The sequence below is a fragment of the Pezoporus occidentalis genome, unplaced genomic scaffold (genome assembly GCF_034315485.1).
Source record: "Pezoporus occidentalis ecotype Australia unplaced genomic scaffold, CSIRO_AGI_Poc_V1 ctg178, whole genome shotgun sequence".
In the NCBI taxonomy this organism is placed as follows: Eukaryota; Metazoa; Chordata; class Aves; order Psittaciformes; family Psittacidae; genus Pezoporus; species Pezoporus occidentalis.
The window spans coordinates 696,445-716,022 of record NW_026913618.1 but is presented as its reverse complement, the minus strand read 5'-3'; the positions used below and the strand labels follow the sequence as shown (position 1 = coordinate 716,022).

The 19,578-nt window shown below is 53.9% G+C and overlaps 1 protein-coding gene across 1 annotated transcript in view; it reads left to right on the top strand.

Moving 5' to 3' along the window:
* LOC134161691 (E3 ubiquitin-protein ligase RBBP6-like) overlaps positions 1–19,578 on the top strand; it is a 150,199-nt gene that overhangs the window by 112,287 nt on the left and 18,334 nt on the right. The window lies entirely within an intron of this gene.

The window sequence follows — 19,578 nt, the reverse complement described above, 5'->3', positions numbered from 1 at the left end:
TATTACCTGTGCGCACACAGGACCCTCGGTGCCTTCCTGTGTCATTAAAGCCCCATTCAGGGCAGTTTGTCATGCCAGTGTCTCTCCTGAGGGGCAGCGAGGCAGGAGATGGGTTGGGAAAGGATTTTGCTTCAAAGAAAAGATGGCTTTTTAACCAAGTTATCCCTGAAGTGATTGAACGGAAGCAGGAGGTGCCCCAGGACAGGCACTGCTCAGCACCTCCCCTGCATCTTGCCCGGTGCGGGGGAGCCAGGCAGCAAAGTGTTCTAGCTTAAACCTGAATCTGTGGTCTGAAGGCAGCGTAAATTCAGCCACTGCTCTTCCCAGTGCCATTGCCCTTTGGTTCCAGCCTCTGTGGCTGGTTTCTGTCCTGCAGCTTGAACGGAACGGAATGGAATGGAATGGGATAGAATAGGGTAGGATAGAATGGAAGTGACATCAGGTCTAACTGCCTGACCATGGCAGGGCTGACCAAAAGCCACAGCTTGACATTAAGGGCATTGTCCAAATGCCTGTTCAACACTGACAGGCTTTGGGCATCCACCACCTCTCTCTGGGAAGCCTGTTCCAGTGTTTGACCACCCTCTTGGCAAAGAAATGTCCATTCAGAACCTCCCCTGGCGCAGCTTTGAACCATTCCCAGGAGTCCTGCCCCAGGATCCCAGGGAGAAGAGACCAACACCTCCTTGTCCACATCCTCCCCTCAGGAAGCTGCAGAGTTGCATGGTCCTGCACATGGAGGGAACCCAGTGACCGGCCAACACATGACCAGGACCATGGTGCTTGTTCCGATCCAGGCAAGGCGTCCAGTGCTGGGCTGGGAAGAGGGGAGGGAGCAGGGCACCGTGTGCCTGTGGAGCTGCCTGCACGTCCCCGTGTCGCAGTGCTGGCAGCGGCTGCAGCCACGGGGCCAGGGAGTGCGGGTGGTGATTGAAGGTGTTTACTGCCTTCAACGTGTAATGTCTTTCCATTGTGCCAAAGTCTTTCCCCTGGAAGGGAAAATCAATACCCAGGCTAAATCTGGAGGCTTCAATATTTTTCAGCGAAGTGCAAATCAATATGGATTTCTTCAGCTTAATTTCAATACCTGAACGCGCTCATTCGGCCCATTTCCTGACCTTTCCAAGCCTTCAGGGAGGAAGATTATAAAGATTTGTTCAAATTCAACGAATTGAATCAGCAAATGCCCCACTACTTTGTTTGCTTCCTGCCAGACCTTGCTAAACAGCATGGTAGCCCATCATCATTGCGTGGCTCCCGGCGCCGTGCCCGGTGTCATTCCCAACACTAGCCATGCCATCCCACATCCATCCCACCAGCTGTGATTGTGCGGGTGCCCATGGGCACCTCCATCAAGGGCAGGACAGCCCAGGGTGGCCATGAAGGGGATGGGTGTTCATGTTGATGCACCCACTCCCCCTTATCTGAGCCCCAAGGGATCCACATCGCACAAATCAACCCAATCCTCTTGTGTGCTTCTGAGCAGGGTGATTTAAGGGTGCTGCAGTGCTCTGTAGTTGCCCTACAAGGCCTTCATGCAGTGCTAAATCATCGTGTGATCACTGTAAATAGTGCAAAAGGAGCACAAGCTTGTAGGCTCGCCTGGCTGGAGCAGAAGACTTGGAGTAACTCGGTCATTGCCCTTGGAGTGATCCCGCTGGATGGGAAAAACAAAGACATCTGTGGTCTTCCATTGCAGTGTCAGGTATGAGGTGGCTGTCACTGTGGGTAAATGGGATTCTGAATCGCAGGCTGCATGCGTGGGTGCTGTCTGTAGCCCCATGGGTGCAGAGGGACCCAGCTATAACCAAGGGGAACTGTTGATGGCTTCCAGTAATTGCTGGGACCTTGACTTGCTGGTCGTCATGGGCTTTTATGTTCCTGTTACCTCTCAAGGGAGGTTTTTAATTGCTGCATCAGTGCTGCAATAGATGGAGACCCAGCGGTGACCCTGCCGTCAGCCTGCAGAAGGTGCTCCCCTCGCACAAAGAACCACAGAGGGGAGATGTTACCTGGGCTGCAGCAGAGAGCTTTTCCTTTCCCCTTTATCCCCAAGTCCAAATCTGCATCAGACTTCACCATGATTTTCTGCAAGGGAAGCTCCCTCGGTTGAGCAGCCTCCTCTGGCTGCTCCTTTCTCCTCCTTGTCCTTTGCCCTTTCTTCCTTTGATTTGTTGGGGCTTTTGTGCTCTTTGCAATAGCTCATGAAAGCTCAGGTAAGTCCAAGCAATTCCTATCACATGTTTATTATTTACTTGATGGACAGTAATGGCTTCTGGGGTGCCATTACTATATGTCATCCAAATCCAAATGCTGAGATGCTTTAAAGGGCAGCCTTTCGCTAGGGGCTGGACCAGCTTCTCCAGCATTGCTACCACCCGCCGTGAGTGCCTGCACATCCATAAATCTTCTGCTGACCATGGCCACTAAAGCCAGCTCTTAAAAGCCCCCCAGAATGTGTTCAATGAGGCTTTCACCGCTTGCACAGCCCAGTCTCTGTGCTGATAAACTCTTGCCATTAACCCCCTTCTCCTCACCAGGGGGGAAAAGCAGCCTGACCCGCCTGAGTTTGTGTTAGAGAAGGTCATCGGGAGCTGGGGGTGTTTGGGATGCTGGGGATGGGAGCTTGGTGCCTGTGGTCACATCTCTGGTGCTGTCCCGGAGCCAGGGGAACCACCCCATGGTGCTTCCTGATGGGTGCACTGGGAGTGCCAAGGGATGCAGCAATGCAGGTAAGTGCAATTAGGAACTAATTATTGCTGGTTCTCATTACCTGCTCCTGGCAGCGGCTGCAGCCCCAGGGCACCCTGTGCTTGGGGAGGGCAGCTGATGGTTGTTGTAGACCCCCAAGGTACAGCCCTTGTGCGGCTTCTTTGTGGTCTTGGGGGCTTCCAGGAGATCAGATCTTTTGGGAAGCACCCCCAAATAAAGCGGCAGCCTTTGTGGCTACTGCTGCTGGGTAGCCCATGGGGTCCCATTGGTGCGGGTGTGCACTCCCAGACAGGTAAACCAGTCCAGCCACATCTCAGCTGGTCCCCACCACTGGTTACTGGTGTTGGTGATGCTGGTGCTGAGGCCCCAGCAGCATCAGAGGGAGCAGACTGATGGAAGCATTTCTGTGTGCCACTTCCCCGAGGTGTCCCTTGCTCAGAGGCCAGCAGAGAGGGGTTTTAAGTCAAGCAGAGCTCCCTTTCTCTTGCTAAGCTGGTGTCTGTCACCAGGCTAAAGGAGCCAGCCAAGGATATAAATCATTCCAGGCTTGCTCTGGCCCTGCCAAGTGCAGGACGAGGCTGATAACAAACAGTGCTGGGATTGCACAGACTGGCCTTGCTTCCCATCTTCGGGGTTTGTCGTCACAGTTTCTGGATGGTCTCTGTCTGTTCAGGCTCAGCAGTGCCCAGGGGGCTGAAGCAGCCACGAATGGAGCCATAGGTGCAAGGAAGGGCAGGAATCTGCTTTGTGTAGTGCAAAGTGGGATTTAGGCATTCCTGGAAGGATGCGGTTCCTGCCCGCTCCATCCGTTCAGGCACCAAGTTCATGTCTATGGGGCTGCTCTCTCTTTACCCAGCTGAAGTTCCAGCTTCTTTAGTAACCCATAGGTGCGCTGGAAAACTGCAGCGAGTAGCATTAAGCAGCAACTTGGTAAGTTTATCTGGATGAAATACAATAATTATCATGCTTAGCAGCTGTTGCTATTTAAAATAAGAAAAAACGGGGCTTGCATGGAAAATGTTTTGTAAACCATGTGCACCAACAATCTGTTCCAATGAAACCAGCCATTATGGAAACGGTATAATAGCAGGAGCTCATTATGGAAAGTTAAATTGCAAATCATATTTTGTTTCAAATGAGCTCGATGAATGCATAATCTGCCTCAAAGAAAGAGTTTTGTAGTTCTGATCCTCCTGCCAAGAGCTGAAGCTCTCGGGCTGCAGCTGCCAGAGAGGCCTGATTGTCCATTTCAAACTACAGGAAGTTTTGGTTTCAAAGGAAGATTTGAAGAGAGAAAGGGGGGAAAAAAGGGAAAGGAAAGGGAGAGAGGAAAGCAAAGGAAAAAAGGCAGAGGTTTGGGAGCGCTGGGATGGTTCCTACCGCATCCCCGTGCCTGCGGGGCTGTGTCGGCTGGGTTCAAGCAGAACAAGCCAGTGAAGGACCTGTGCAGCCGGAGCAAGGCAGGGGCTGGCCGTCAATATTCCTCTTCCATACCAAGGGCATAGTTTATAAACGTGCAAGTGTCACTTGTGCTTTAATCACTGGCTCTTCCCAGTGATTCCCAGCAATCCTTGAGCTCTCAGCAGGCTCACAGTAAATGCCATCGGAGCCCTGTCTTGGGCTCATCTGTGTTCATCAGTTAAAAACAATTGTAAATACTCCAATGAGGCTCCAAAGCCTCATCTGCTCCTGGCCAAGCTCCGGAGGGAGCTGGTGAGTGCCAGTGGCCCATTCCCAATGGAGCTGGTGCTGCGCTGCTGAGCCGTGTGAAGGCTGCACGTCCCTCTGCCTGCGCCGGCAGCCTGCAGGGATGGAGCATCCCGCCGGCTCCTGCTGCAGCTACGTGTTAGCAGCACAGAGGAGCAGATAGAGCAGCAGAGCCTCCCCAGGAGCCGGGGATGTCCCCTGCATATCGATGTAAGCCATGACCACGGTGTTTTATTGCCGGTCTTAAGGAGAGCATATGTAGTAATGAAACTTGGCAGGAGAGCCCGGCACTCACGTACGTATTCTGCAGCTGAATGGGAGCTGAGCAGGGATCTGCAGTGCTGGGATGGAGCAGGGGAGCTGCCTGGGCAGTGACTGGGCAGATGCTACTGTCTAAATTTAGGGATATTGATGACTGTCTAAATGCTCATCCCAGCAGCTGTGGACAGAAGGAAGGGCTGCCCTGATGCACACCAGTCACTGATGGGCAGTTTCCAGCCTGTTCCTGGGACAAGGCAGCAGCTGAGATAAGGAGTCAGGGTGTCCCAAAGGTGCTGCGGGTGGTCCATCACCCGGGGACATGGGCATGTGGGAAGCTGCCTGCAGTGCAGGAGCAGGGCTTTGTGCCCTGTGCCATGCCGATGGCTGTTAGCACAGCCACCACCCATAGCACACGGGTGCTTCCCAGGCTCCTGGGACAGCCTGTGGATGGGATGTCCAGGCAGCCAATGCACGGCAGGAGCCTGCCCTGAGGTCATCGTATGGGTGTCCCTGCACCACCCCCCTGACACTGCAAAGGGCTCTGTGAGGAGCCCATAGCACAGCAAGGGGGATAACTGGGTGCATTGACTGCAGCTGCACCGAGGGGTGAGACCTGATAGCACCCAGGGCATCCCTCATCCCTGCTCCGCTGGAGCTCCGCAGGCGCTGTCGGTATCAGGGATGTGGCTGAGCAGAAGGTGCTGGTTTAACTCACCCAGCTCACAGCAAACAGCGAAGCAAGGAGCTGGCAGCAGGTGAAGGGCTGTTATTTGTACCTCTAACACCAGGGTGAGAGCGGCACGGTGAGCAGTGCTATGGAATGGAGGAGGAACACCTCTCCCAGCACCCTGGGAGCACAGATGAGCTTCTGGAGGCACTTTAAACGCATCATATATTTCCAGAAAGGCTTTTTGAGCCAGTTAACCTAGCAGCAAAGCCAATAGGAAAGGCTAACGAGTGCTCACTAACCTCCTGGTAAATAGCAGGAACGTTTAACCCTGCAGGCTCATTTTTCACCTCTCTCCTTTAATGGAGAGCTATTTTCCGGTGCAGGCGAGGGATTTCCCTGTGCTCCCCAGGCTTAATTAGCCTCTGTTTCCTGCCCCTGCTCAGCAAGCTGCAGCCAGGTAATTACTCTTTATTGTTGTCGGGTCCTCCCTGCCTGGGCAGCCTGCTCCTCCTGTCCTGGCTGGCTGGAGCCCTGACCACAGGGACATCACTGTCCTCACCATGGGAACACCCTGGCATGTCCCATTCCCGGCCTTGCCACAGCCCCAGGGATTTAGGGTAGGTTTGGTGTCACCCCAGTGCATGCAAAGCCCGTGGCTGGTGTGAAGGTGCTGTGGAAAGCAGCAGGGAGCTGCCCAGGACAGACTGAACAAGCTACAGGAGCAAGAAGGTGGCATTAGCTCCCCATGACCACAGCCTTCATCCCACAGGTGTCTGGGGTTTGGGGTTGGAGGGGCTGGGTACCAGTGGGGTGCAGGATGGGGATGCAGCTGAAGCATCTCAGTAGGTGATGAGCAACCACAGTGTGGCCAGGAGATGGGATGGGGATAGGCACCCATGGCACTGGTGCTGGTGCAGATGCCCTGCCTGTGCCATCTCTCCTGTGCTGCTGCTCAACCCAGAGGGCTTTAGTGCTCAGGAATGGAGTCTGGTGTCTGGCAGCCCCCTGCCCTCGTGCCCGCTCCTCCTGCACCAGCACAACCCCTGTCACTGCCTAAGCCATAGCCTGCTGCTAGCAGGGTGTGAGGGTTAAGCCTGGATGCGGCAGGAGAAGCCTTGTGCCGCAGAGACCTGACCTGCAAGTGGCAGCGTCTGGAATGCTGCCCTAACCTCTAATTGCATTCCCCCATCACCAGCGGCTCTGGGGACAGGCACTGGGGGCACAGGGGATACGGTGCCTCCGCTCATTGCTGCTTGCACTGGGCTGCTGCTCAGTGGGAAGGGACCATGGAGGGGCCATGACCTGGGGTAGAATAGGGCTTGCTGCCCCTCCGTGGGCAGAGCGGGGCAGCTGCTGCACCCCAGCGCATCCCAGGGACAATCCCATTAAACACCAAACCCAACAGCTGCTCGCAGTGCTGGGGGATGGTTAAAGACAGCAGAAGCAATTTGCAATTAAAATGTGTTTATCTTAGGAAAGAAGTCCCGGAAACTTGTAACGAAAATGGTTATAGAGAGGCCAAGATTTCATCTCTCAAAGCTTCTTTCTGTCAGCAGTAGCACGGGTTATGTTGTCACCACATAGATGCTAGCTGTGGCTCTCTGTGCAGTTCTGGGGACCCAGGATGGTGATGGGATGGTAGGGAGCTATGCCCCAGCACATCTGGAGCAGCCCATGACCTTAATAGCATGAACTGCTGTGCCCAGAGGATGCAAGACAGCATCCACCGATGCAGCTCCTCCCAGGACCGAGTCAGTGCCAGGCACAACGTGGGCAGGCAGCCTGGGGTTCTATGGATACTCCAAGAGGAAGAACAGACCTGTTACTGATGCAATGCTGGGATGTGCCTCAGCCCTGTTGTCCCTTCCCTCTTGGTGTTTATTTCGCAGTGGTAACAAGAAAAAGGAACGGAAGCAGAAGGGAAGCAGCTGGCTCTGGGCACATGCAGAAGCTATAAACCGCTCTCGCAGTGCATCCCAGAGGCTCTCACCTCGGGGTTCAACTGCCTTTTAACCTCTCAGATCATGAAGCCCTGCAGGAACTCTTTGTCTTGCTTGTGAGGTCTTTTAAGTGTCTCGCAGTCCAAAAGCAAGCTGCAAACCCTCACTGTGGGCTGCCGGGGCGGAGCAGGTTCACCTCTGGCGCTGGTTAAATGTCCTAAAAAGCGGGATTGAATGTGTTTTATAAAGTGTGAGAGCCAGGAGGGCAGAAATCCCCCTTCTCCTGTATGGGAACAGACACTGACCAGCAGCTTTCTGAGACTGGAGCTGCCCCTTGCCCTCGGTTAACTCAGAGCCCCTGGATGCATAGAGAGCCCAGGAGGAGCTTCCCAAGTGGATGAACACAGTCCAGCTCGACACTAGAGAGAATCATCTGGGTTGGAGCAGACCTTTAAGCCCATCAAGTCCAAGCATTACGTGTCAGACAGGGGGCTTGCTGCAGCTGCTGCTCATGACCTGTGTCCTACCCCTCTGTCTGATCATTGTTTTAATGAGCTGCAGCATCTCATGAAACCCAGCGCAGAGAAAATTGTATTAAATGACTGTGAAAAGAAATAATTCATTTCCACAATGCCCGTGGTTTGGATTGAAGGGAGGAAAACCACAACTCCGGCAGCACAGCTTTCCCTGCCAGGCCACAAAGAGGCAGGGTGCTCATTAGCTTAGATCATCGCTGCTCCAGATGCAATCAGCTTTCAGCATGGTTAAACACATCAGCCCCGCTGACAAGAAGTGGCAGAAGGCTTTGCACCCCCAGCCTCCCACCAGCACCCTCCGGTTTCACTGTGATCCCTGGGTTGTCCAACCCGCAGCCCCCTGCAGCTTTCACTCCGGGATAACTGAGATGTCACCGAGCCCCAGACCTTGCTCTGTGCCCCCAACCTTTCCAAGCTGCTTTCTCCTGCTCTCTCCAGAAAAGCAGCTCTGAGAGGGGCTGGAAAGCAGGAGCCTTTCCTTGTGACAGCACTGATTTGGAGGCTGAAGCTGCAGCCATGGAGGGTCCTCAGAAGCCAGAAGTTTTGGTCAGTATGGATGTGTCCCATTATGGCTTGAACTGGACCCTCCTGACATCCCGTGATGGAGCCTGCACAGAGCCTCACGAGCCAGAGTGGGTTTGCAAGGGAAGGGTTTGGCAGTGGGTGCTGATGAAGAGGTCAGCCCAGGACCACACCACGGTGTACCTGCCGCAGCGGCACGGGGCCGTGCTCTGCTCCCTCCTCAGTGGAGCCCGTTAAATCTTCTGCTGCACGAGGAACACATGAAGCAAGGAGGGAAATGAGCATGAAATGCGATGGCACGGCTGGCCAGAGCCAGGCCTGGGCAGCTGGAGCAGCTGGACCGCAGCGGGGGCTGCGTGCAGCCAGGCTCTCACTAAACATCATCAATAGGAAGTGACTGCTCATGAGCACAATGGGGATTATCATTTAGTTCTTAACATCCCTGCACAGCTCCTGTCTGATGTGGTGAGGCTCTGGCTGTGCATCTGCATTAGAGGAAGTATTACTACTTTTGATGGAGGAGAGGGATTACAGGAGAAATCTGCATAAATTTATTGGTAAATGTCATTTAGCATATGCCCAAATGTAATGTATCGGGGTTTGTGGTGCAGGCTCTGACTCACACACAGCTCTCTTTCTCTTCCAACAGACAGATAAATAACCCTCAGGACAGCATTACCTCACTGGAAAGAGCTGATATTCAATCACTGCTGCTCCAGGTGAGGGGCCGGCTCCAAGCAGCCCGCCCTGGGCAGCCAGAGGGGCCAGGCTGGGTGATGTGGGGATGCAAGCCCTGGAGGAAGGGTTTCCTTGCAAAGCCAAGAGCTCTCTGTTCCCACAGGCCCCTTCAGGCCGCCTGTTTGGGTTAATTTCACAGCTGCTGGGCTCATCCTGTCCTTGATTAACTCTCAAAGGGATGTGCTTATCCACAGAGGCTGCTCCAGCTGCCTCGGCTTCAATCGCTTTGGTGTTCGCTGTGTGATGTAAGGCTCTTTAACACATGAGCTGCGATGGGGAAAGCACTTTCTGGCATCCAGAGCCTGTGGCAAGCCCAGAGCAGGTCCTGCTAAACCACAACATCAGCCCCAGCGCTTGGCTGAAGCGGGGTGTCCATGTCCATCCCCACAGCCACCGTGGGGCTTTAATGGTGATACCAGCCTGGCAGAGCTGAAGGAAGCTGGATGCGACAGGCATGATGGACCAGGACAAAGAGCTCTGTTTCCCAGCCCATATCTGTCCTGCCACCTCCTTGGCACTGTCTGGAGGAACATCCCTGGTGGGTTTGGGAGAGCGGCTCTGGACAGGGATGAGGGAGCTGCGTCTTGAGAACCAAGCGGTCACTGGCTTCTTTAACCATAAATGCAGTAAGGCACAGTCAAACACCCTGTGGTGGGAGGAGGGACCATGCACATCTCCCACATAACCAGTCCGCAGCTGCACACAGTGTGCCCTTGCACAGCGCTCCTGTGTCTTGAGGAAGTCAGGCCTGAGAAGTGGGAATTTCAGCCTGCTTTGAACTCCAGCCCTGGCAAGGCTGATCCCAAACCCAGGCCAGGCAGCATCTTCCAGCTGCTGGATGTCCACGTCTGCAGTGATTGCTGGTCTCACTCCGGGTGCTCTGCTTTCACACATCTCCCCCAGGCAAGCACCATGACTGCCTGATAGGTCTTATCGCCTTGTTAGCAATTAATATTAGCATGGTGGAAATTGCTAATATGAGATACACAATAATTAGAAAGCAATTTAATTGCCCAGCAGCTCCTAAACCCTGCATGCAAATATGGCTTCCACCCCCTGCATTAAGGAGAATGGGCCAGGAGGAGAAAACCATCCCTGAGGACTGGGTGAAGCCAATGCAGTGCAGCCGAGCTCCAGGGAGCTGGAGCAGGCAGGGAGGGCTCCCCACCCTTCAGGCTGGTTGGGAAGGCTGGGTTCACAGAGCAGCATCCCTGGGGTGCTGAGGGAGCACAGACGGGCTGGGATTAGCTCAGACAGAGCTCGATGCTCAGGTGTGCCTCGTTGCAACAGGATGAAGCCTTTTCTCCTGCATCCAGGTAAGGGGTGAGACTGGAAGGAGGGATGCTGCTCCTGGAACCAGCAGATGCTTCGTGTATAATGGCAGGTACTGAGAAGAAGAAAGCAGAGGGACCCCCAGAGTGCTTCCCAGGGGCTGCTCCATGCAGGAGGTGCTGCAGAGGGGTGAAGGCAGGCAGCAGAGAGGGGCTGGACAAAGGGGAGAGTGTCCTGGAAAGGGGTGACCCTGCAAAAGGCTCAAGGGCACAGGACAGGTACCACTGCCTAAGATCCCAGAGTGATACTGTGCCTTGTGATCTCTGGGTATCCCCATGGGGAGGAGGTTATCTCTGTACAGCACCAGTAACATCCAGTGGCCACGCTCCCAGCAAGGTGTTAAGAAACAGCAGATTCCTGGCAGGAGCTTCAAGAGCTGCTTGAGGTCTGGAAATCTGCTACAGAGGAAAGAAGAAAGAGGTGAGCCTGTGGGTCTTGACAAGAGGGGGTTAAAAGATCCCTGGCTTGTGGTCTCCAGGTACCTGTGTGTGAAGGTTTTGACAGCAGATGACATAACAAGCTGCTCCAGTGAGACAGATTGCAGCTGCGATCCAAGCACGCCTTTCGACAACGGGTGGAATTAATCTGGGAACCATTACCAAAGGATGAGTAGAAGGTTTGACAAGGAAGGCTGTGAACGATGCTCCACCTCAGCTCGCCCTCTGAGCGAGGGTGGCGTGTCACCTCGCCTCACCTCGCACTGAGGGTGGTGTGCCAATCACAGGGGGGGCTCTGGGCTCCCATGGCGTGGTCCTGCTCCCAGTGGTGCTGACAGAGGACACACATGGGGCAGGGACTGTCCATAGGGAACCCCACAGAGCAGCGGATCCAGGGAGCGGGATGGGCTGAGCAGGGGTGGCCGAGAGCCCTGGTGCTGCTGTACAAGGTGACAGGAGCAATCCCGCAGCGTGTCCTGGTGTGCTCTCACCAGCACCTCCGCTCACACGTACTTAGTCCCTATTTGGAAGCATTAAGCGCAGAGGCAAAAGTACCTGCATAGAAAGTGCTGGATGAGGCCGTTATCGCTGGGGGATTAGCGGCTGCTGGTGACTCAGAGCTAAGATGACTCAAGGAAAGGCAGCATCCAAGGGATAAAGTCAAACCACGGCGGTCCCGTCATCAGCCAATTCCACACACTCAGCAGCGTCTCCGGAGCGATTAGTGCGGCCGCACAGGGAGCTGGCGCAGGGAAAGGGCTTCCTTCTGCCTCTCCCCCCCGAAAGTCAGCATCTGCCGGCTGCGATAGCTGCAGCCGCGGCCAGCCAGGCCTGGCCGGATGGGGAAGGAGGGCTCCAGAGGATATGGAGAAGGGGCCTTTGATCCCCTCTAATTAACTCTGATGTCAAATGTGTCACAGGGCTAAGAATCAGGAGGAAAGCAGGGCTTGCTTTGATGTGTGGTGCGGTGAGGATGTGGCCAAAGGGCTGTAGAGGGCAGAGGTGAGGGGAGGCAGGAGACGTTTGAGCCGCCAAGGAGCCAGGAGCAGAGAGGGCTGATGAGCACCAATGGGACAGACACGATGTTCCCAATGCTCCAGGGAACACGGTGGCACTGGGAATGGCACAGAAGCCGTGTGTTCCAGGTTGGCTGGGGCCTGGCAGTGTCTGCTCTGCACGCAGAGGGCTCAGGCTGCTCAGTGGTGCAGGATCCACATTCTCTGTGCTTGCTTGAATGATGGATGGCACTGCTAACAGGCACGCGCACGGGGCTCTGTTGTGCATAAACCAGTACCAATCTTGCCCCTGGATGTGACTGTGCGGTACCAGGGGGAAGTTTCCTGCCCTTACCAGAGGACACAACCACCCAGCGCAGGCACCAGCACGTTTCCCTGCAGTGATCACTGGGGCATCGCAGTGATGCAGAGGATGAGATCACTGGATCCTGCTCACAGGGACCACGGGCGGCTGTGGACCCACTGCACTTGGGGGGGGGACCAGAGGAGTTTGGCGACGGACGGGGGTCTCCGGCAAGCTCCGTGGGTCTCCCAGCAGCGAGCTCCTGCCCGGGGGATTCTGCGGCTGGAAACGGCGCTTTGCTGGATGCTTCCAACCCTGAGCCCCCGAACCCCTGAGCCAGGCTCCCCCGAGGCTGCCACCGCCGCCCGTCCCTATCCCGGTGCTAAAATGACCTCTAGTGGCAGGCGGGGACCGGGGCCGGTTGGGAGCCTTCAGGAGCACCAGCTCCGTGAGCCACGGCTCCTCTTGGTTCGCCCCGTGCCGCGGTGACTCCGGAGCCTGCTGATGGCGCTGGCAGCGGCGGGGCTGGCCCTCGGTGGCTTTGCTGAGGAGCACTTTGGTGCACGTTTATGTGCTCGGGTACCACCAGCCTGTGCCGGGGAACACCGCCCGGCTCCCCTCTTCGCAGCAGCAGGAGCAGGTGCGCAGGCACCATCTCCTCCAGCCTGGTACTTCCAGGCTCCCCACATCAGGGCCATGGCAAAGCTTCGAGCAGGGGAACAGAGCAGGGTCCTGCTGCGGGACACACAGGAGGGCAAAACCCTCGAGTGAGAAGCAAACCCCGAACCCAGCTCACGGAGGGTCCAGAGACAGTTTCACCACGCTGCTGACAGCGCTTGGACACTCAACATGAAACCACTCTCCTCCCGGCCATGGGCCACCGTCCTCCAGGCTCAGTGGGGCTGCAAGCCCTGTTTCATGCTGCTGCTGAAAGACATCAGCTCCTTCTCTCACGAGGTGGCAATGGCGAGTTAGTTCTGTCTCTTCTTTCGCTGAGCAGGATAATTAGTGACCGGGAATTCATCAAGCAGCAAGGTCACCCCTGGCGCTGCTCCCGCTGGGAGCGGGGATGGGATCCAGAGGTGGTGCTGAGCGCTGTCAGTGACAGCGACGTAACGAGACAGCATCTTCCCAGAGCCAGTGGATTCCCCAGAGGAAGGGGAGACGTGATCCCTCTCCACCTTGGGGAGCTGGTTGAGCCCGAGCCCGCTGCTCTCTCTAGCAGTCAGGTTGCAGAGATCTGGGCTCCGATGCCAGAGCCAGCGGTGGGCTCATCCCATGGCACCGGTTTGGGACGGGATCAAAGGAAAACCCTCTGCAGAGGGGATCTCGCCTTCAGCTGGGATCATGACCCCAGCAGAGCACCATTCCTGAGGGACAGGCTCTGTGTGGGGTGCACAGTGCTGGGGCTGGGCCTGCTTCCAGGCAGGAGCAGCCGTGGTCCTCATTAGGAGGAAGCTTACTAATGAAGTTGTTCATGTGGGTTTTGTGACTGCTTGGGTGAATTAGCTCTGATTAGCACAGAAAAAGTCACTTTTACTCCAGAGCCCTGTTCACACAGAGAGGAGTAGTTTGTTCTGTTCTATGTCTCCTGATTCATTCTGTGATGATAGCAAACCCCTGCTGAGGAAGGAATGAGCTCTCACCTTCTCTCTGACTAGCTGATTGGGTCTATTTTCTTCTCCCTAGTAGTAAATTCAGACATGCATGTAAAATCATGAGAAAGGATGCCCAGACTGGAGATCGATAGGAGCTCTCCATGCCTGTGAGAAGACCCTGGCTCCACAGAGACCATCACGGGGCCATGAAGGTATCTGAGTCCAACCCCAGCCCCTGGATCTTTTGCACACAAGGCACAGAGAGCCCATGAGCACCTTCAGCAGCGCAGGACACAAACCACAGTAAAAGACACTCCCTTAAGGAAATCCAAAGTGTTGTTTTCTGAGCAGGGCACCGGGAAGGGGCCGGGTGTCCCCAAAAGCCTGCGGGAGCAATCAGCTCTGGGCACACCGTCACCACAGACATCACCAGCTGCCCTGGCTTTGCAGCGCTGCAAGGCTTAATTAATGGTTGGGAAGCAATTTAGAGATGAAAAGCATGAACGTGTCACAACCCCAGTGAACAGGTTGGTCAGGATGAGGTCTGACCCACAGTGATGTTTTGCTGGGTGTTTTCTGGTGCCACTCACGCATTAAAGTACCAGTTTCTGCAGTGCTGGGGTCTGAAACACAGCCAGGCTGAAAAGAGCATCTGCTTCCACAGGGTCCCTGTGTGCCTCTGTGCAGTAACAGGACAAAATCCACACAAAATTCCCTTCCCCATTGCCTTTAAGACCAGATTCCAGCAGAAGTGGCGTATTTTTGTTCAGATCCTGCATAGCAAAGCAGCTGTAGGTATAAGTGATCCCAAAACATCCGAGCGTCTCTGGTGATCCAGGAGAGCAGCACCAAATCTGTGGGGAGAGCCAAGTCCCTCGTTAATCTTGGGAAATAGATGTAGCATTGCCAAAAAGACCAAAGCCTGTGACATCAAACTGCTATTCAGTGTCTAGGTCCTCTCTCTTGCCTGTTAATTATTTCTTCTCCCTTTCACTTCATAAGCTGCAGAGCAGCTCCTCACAGATATCCATTACACTTATTAGCATTTAAAATAATAAATAACACCTTTCTGGGCTGCTGGGCCCATTTCTCCCAGCCAGTGCCACCCCAGAGGCCATCCATCAGCAGAGCAGTGGTGGTGTGGTGATGTACGATGCTGATACATCATCTGAGTACCGGCACCCTGATGCAGTGCCCTGTGCAGGGCATCACTCCAGCTGTAGATGGCTGGCTGGTGGTGCAGCCCTGGCCATCACCATCCTTAATCTTTAATGGATTGTCCTGGAACCATGGTGGATTTTTCCATGTAAAGGTGACTGTGGTTTATGGGATGACAGGGAGATGCTGTAGGTGAAGCTTTAACAAAACCAGCTTCCACGTCTGGGTAACTGCTTTGGGCACAGACAGGTAGATAATGGCCATCCTGGACAACCACTGGGCAGCTGTGGAGGAAAAGGAGCTTGTGGCCTTTGTCCAGTTCCCAGGCACAGGTACAAATGTCACAGCCAAGCTCCTTCTTCACTCTCCCAGCAGAAGGGGCAATGATTCAGGCTGGGCACAAAATAAGGGAATTCTGCTTCTTGATCCCGTAATCATTCTGTGTTGTTCTGGGAGTAATTGGAGGGTTCACAGCTCCCCAGCTGGGTCATCAGCACACTTCCCATGTGTTCACCAGGCAGTGCCTGTTCTGAGGCAAACCAAACCAGAAAACCTGTTTTGGTTTGTTTCAGTCCTGGGTCAGGACAATGGCAGAACAACCAAAACCAAGAGGATGTGCTCTGATTAGCCTGGGTCTGGTTCTGACAAAGTTCCTCAAGTCACAGTGGCAGAGATAAGCAAAAGTCTGGGTTTCCTTCTCAGCTGATACTATTGTCTATGGAAAGAAACCTGGAGGGGTGGGTTTTCATAGAGGGCTCTCTCAAGGCATGTTCCTCCCTCTTTCATGCTGTGCTGGCATTTGGGATTCATGGTGAATAGGAGGTGTTGCCACCCCTAATGCGTTCACTGACTGCCTACAGATGTCACATACTGGTTCCAGGGTCTGCTTGCTTCCATTCTTCAGCAATGCAAAGTGCAGACATTTGCATGCTGTTCCTCTTGTCTCATTAGACGCCTTCTCTTACCCCCCTCTAGGCTCCAAGTTTTGATTGTTGTGCTCAAAATGTAATGATTTATCAATGGTAATAGGTTGGTGTGATGTGGTGGTGAGACAGGGTTTGGTGTGTCTGCGGTGTGTGCACATGGAGGCACAGGAGCCAAGGACAAGTGAGCAGGAGCAGGTAGGAATCAGAGTTTGGGATTGGTTTTCTTTGGGTATTTAAGTTACTAATGGTATCGTCATTCTTAATTGTAGCTGACTTTAACCAGTGCCTTCCCACGGCAGCTGTGCTACCTTGGAAGCCCGACTGATGACTCTGAGCCTCACAACCATGCCTTGGAGAGCAATGTGGCCATTCCAGCCCAACCGGCCACGTGTGCCCTCAGTCTATGGGCTCCCATCGCTCAGCCCCTGGGTGCTCGTGGCAATGCTGGGTCCTCTTCTGCGCAGAACTCGCAGCTAAGGGAAAAACCAACAAGCAAACAGAACACTTTGCTCCTAACAAAGCAAACCGAAGCAGGAAATACAAACACACCTTCCCATTGTGCCAGCCTGCTTATTTGCGTGTCCTTGCTCATGGGGCTCAGAAGCTACCAGAAATAGTTCACCCTTCCTGGTTTTGAGCGGTCTTTTGGCTGCTTTTTCTATTGTTCAGCGGTACAGGAGGTGCTCTGCAGGCCCCCAGGAACAATCCTGGCCCAGCCCTTGCTCAGAGCACTTGTGCGTTTCAGGGACTCAGCAAGAGGGGATTGATGCAGCGCAGCAGAGCTGGGCATGGGTAAGCTGTTTCTAAAGCAAGAAAGTGGTAAACAGGATGTTCCCTACACAGCTCCTCATAATCTGTAATGGAAAAACACCAAAACCACATTTTAAAGTATAGTTTCTCTTTATTGCTCTTTTTCAACTAATGTGTATGACCTATAAAACTGACAGCATAACTTGGGTTAACTTCCTTGGAGAACTTGGACAGCAACGTGCTGCTGAGTGCATTGGAAGCAAAAGAGTTAAATTACAGTTACAGAACCAACTTAAAGCCACAAAGCCAGTCCTGATGCCAGCAGGTGTTCAGGGCACACCAAGCCTTAACGCTGCTCTCATTTTCGAATGACTTTCAGAACATACCCCTGGTCCCTCTGAAAGCCGCAGGGTATTTCTGTGCCTCCCTAGGAGGTCCCAATTGGTTTTTAGGGTTCTAAATGTGGGTAGCAGAGAACGCCTTCTTACGTGCTACAACAGCAAGCCAATTGTTATGACATGAGTATTTCTGCTGAGCGTGGTAAACATCCTTTAATGGGCACTTCAAACCTGTGGTGTAAGACGGATTTGTCCAAGTAAAGCTGTGACAGCATCTCGGGTAGTTGGGATGCGATCACACATCCTCCTGTGCGGATGCTGCCCTGACTTTCGCTGCTCTCACCACCCTCCTGCCAGTGATCACTGCTCCGATGCCACGGCTGGGCTGCTCCTGGAAGCACCCCTTGTCCTGCTCGAGCTCGAATGAGCAGTGTTAGCTCGAGCAGATCATCACCATTCCGGCTGAAATGCTGCAGGGAGCAACCAAGCAGGTTCTGCTGGACTCGGAGCAGGATTAACCTGGGCTGGGCAGCGCTGTGGAGAACCGGGAGGTGTAAAGCCGCCGGTCACCTCAGATGTGTCAGCTCCTGCCTGCGTGAGCAGACTCTAAGGCAGGGCTCCATTGAATCACAGAATCCCAGACTGGTTTCAGTTGGAAGTGACCTTAAAGCTCATCCAGCTCCAAAGCCCTGGCGTGGGGTGTGCTGTGTGTACAGTGCAGTGCAGCATGGTATGGCTCTGCCCATAGCTGACTCACAGCGCATCAGTCCAGGGTGATCCACAGCACATACACCTGGTACTCAGTGGAAGCTGGTTTAAGAAACAGCAATCTGGGAATGACGATGTTCTCTGACAACTGAAACTAAATCCAAGTCAATCTCCTCCCCACTCTCTAACGCAGGCAAATTGTTCTAAATAGAACCTACTCAGTATGGAGACTCCAGGTACCCTTGTTCATGCAGATCCTTTTACCCTGGAGGGGATGAAAACCCTAAGTGGCAATTGTAGGGTTCAGATATAAGAAGTCTCACAGACATTTTAGATGAGAAGTGTTTTTTTTCCAAGCCTTCCCTATTTTCACTTTAACAATGTACTTGTCATTGGACTGGTTTGTTTGCAATAGCACTACACAGGTTCCAAAGGTTTTCTCTTTAAATGCTTGTGGCCAGAGGGTTAGAAAATGAACATTTGTAAAGTGATGGATTGGGAGTTTGAATAAATGGGTGGACGTGCAACCAGTACATAAGTCGAAACAGTTGGGGGTTCAATCATGACATGAATAGAAGTATGAAGCCCACAAGAAGGTGACTAATTGTATAACTTATTTTTCTGCAGTGTATTAGTGGGCAGATAACTGGTAGAGGAAAAATGAGGGTTCATACAGAAATGTGCACAGTATAAATGACTTGGTCTTATAAAAAGCTTAGATGCCTGGAAAGGAAGAGAAGTGTGTGTCATAGATTTGTGGAAATAACAAATAGCTCCTTTAAAAAAGCAATAATCTGCATAATAAAGCATTAATAGATATCTTAAGTCACAGTCATTGCCTGCATAATGAAAACTGTAAGATGATAATGATTATTCTGCCCTCATGCTGTTTATTTTGCTGTTAGCACATGTTTAACTTCCTTATTACTGCTCAAGTTCTGTTCCCTGTTCTAATCAATTTCTTTTTCTCATCCAGATGAACCATTCTTCCCTTGGAAACAGCGGACTGAAACCGGCTCTTGTTTGGTTTATCAGTCACTGTGTCAGGTCTCTGCTCTCAGGGTGATGCTCGGTTGCGTGTCAGTCATTTGGCAGTGGGGAATTCAGCCGTTTGTGTTCCCATGGGGCATTCTGAGATGCAGGCACAAGGACAGAGCACTTTTATCTTCCCCTGGTGTTTTTGTCCTCTGTGCCCTGTGCCTCCTGCCCCGGGTGCTGCCAGCTCTGCAGGACAGCGGCACGGGGATTGCTCCTCTGATGGGGTCACACTGTTGCTTCCGAGCAGGAATGGAAACCTCAGGATCTCCTGCGCACATTGCTCACCAGCGAGGGAAATAAGGGGAATGCTGCTGTTGCTCCCCAAGGACAAAGCAGGAGGGTGAAGCTCATGGGATGCCGGGAGGGTTCTTCCCTCCCTTCACCAAGCACCGCCCGGCAAAGCCACTGCATCTCAGAATCACGGCATCATGAGGAGAAGGGAACCCTGGAGATCACTCAGTCCAAGCCCTGCCGAGGCAGGGCCACCCAGAGCAGGGCACATTGGTGGGGTTTGGGTGTCTCCAGAGAGGGAGACTCCACACACACACCCCCCACTCCGGGCAGCCTGTGCCGGGGCTCTGCCACCCTTCACGGGAAGAAGTTCTTCCTCTCGTGTGGAGGTCACACTTGTTGTGGTTCAGTTCATGGCCGTTGCTCCTTGTCCGGCCGCTGGGCACCCCTGGAAGGAGCCTGGCACCGTGCTGCTGGCACCGCCTTTGAGCTGCTGCTTCGATGGGATCCCCTCTGCCCTGCCCCAGCCGGACCCAGCGCCCGCAATCTCCGCTCAGCACAGGGATGCTCCAGACCCCGGTCACCCTCGTGGCCTCCGCTGGACCCTCTCCAGCAGCTCCTCGCCTCTTGCACCGAGAAGCCCGGTACTGGGGGGACACGGGGGGGCAGTCCCGGTA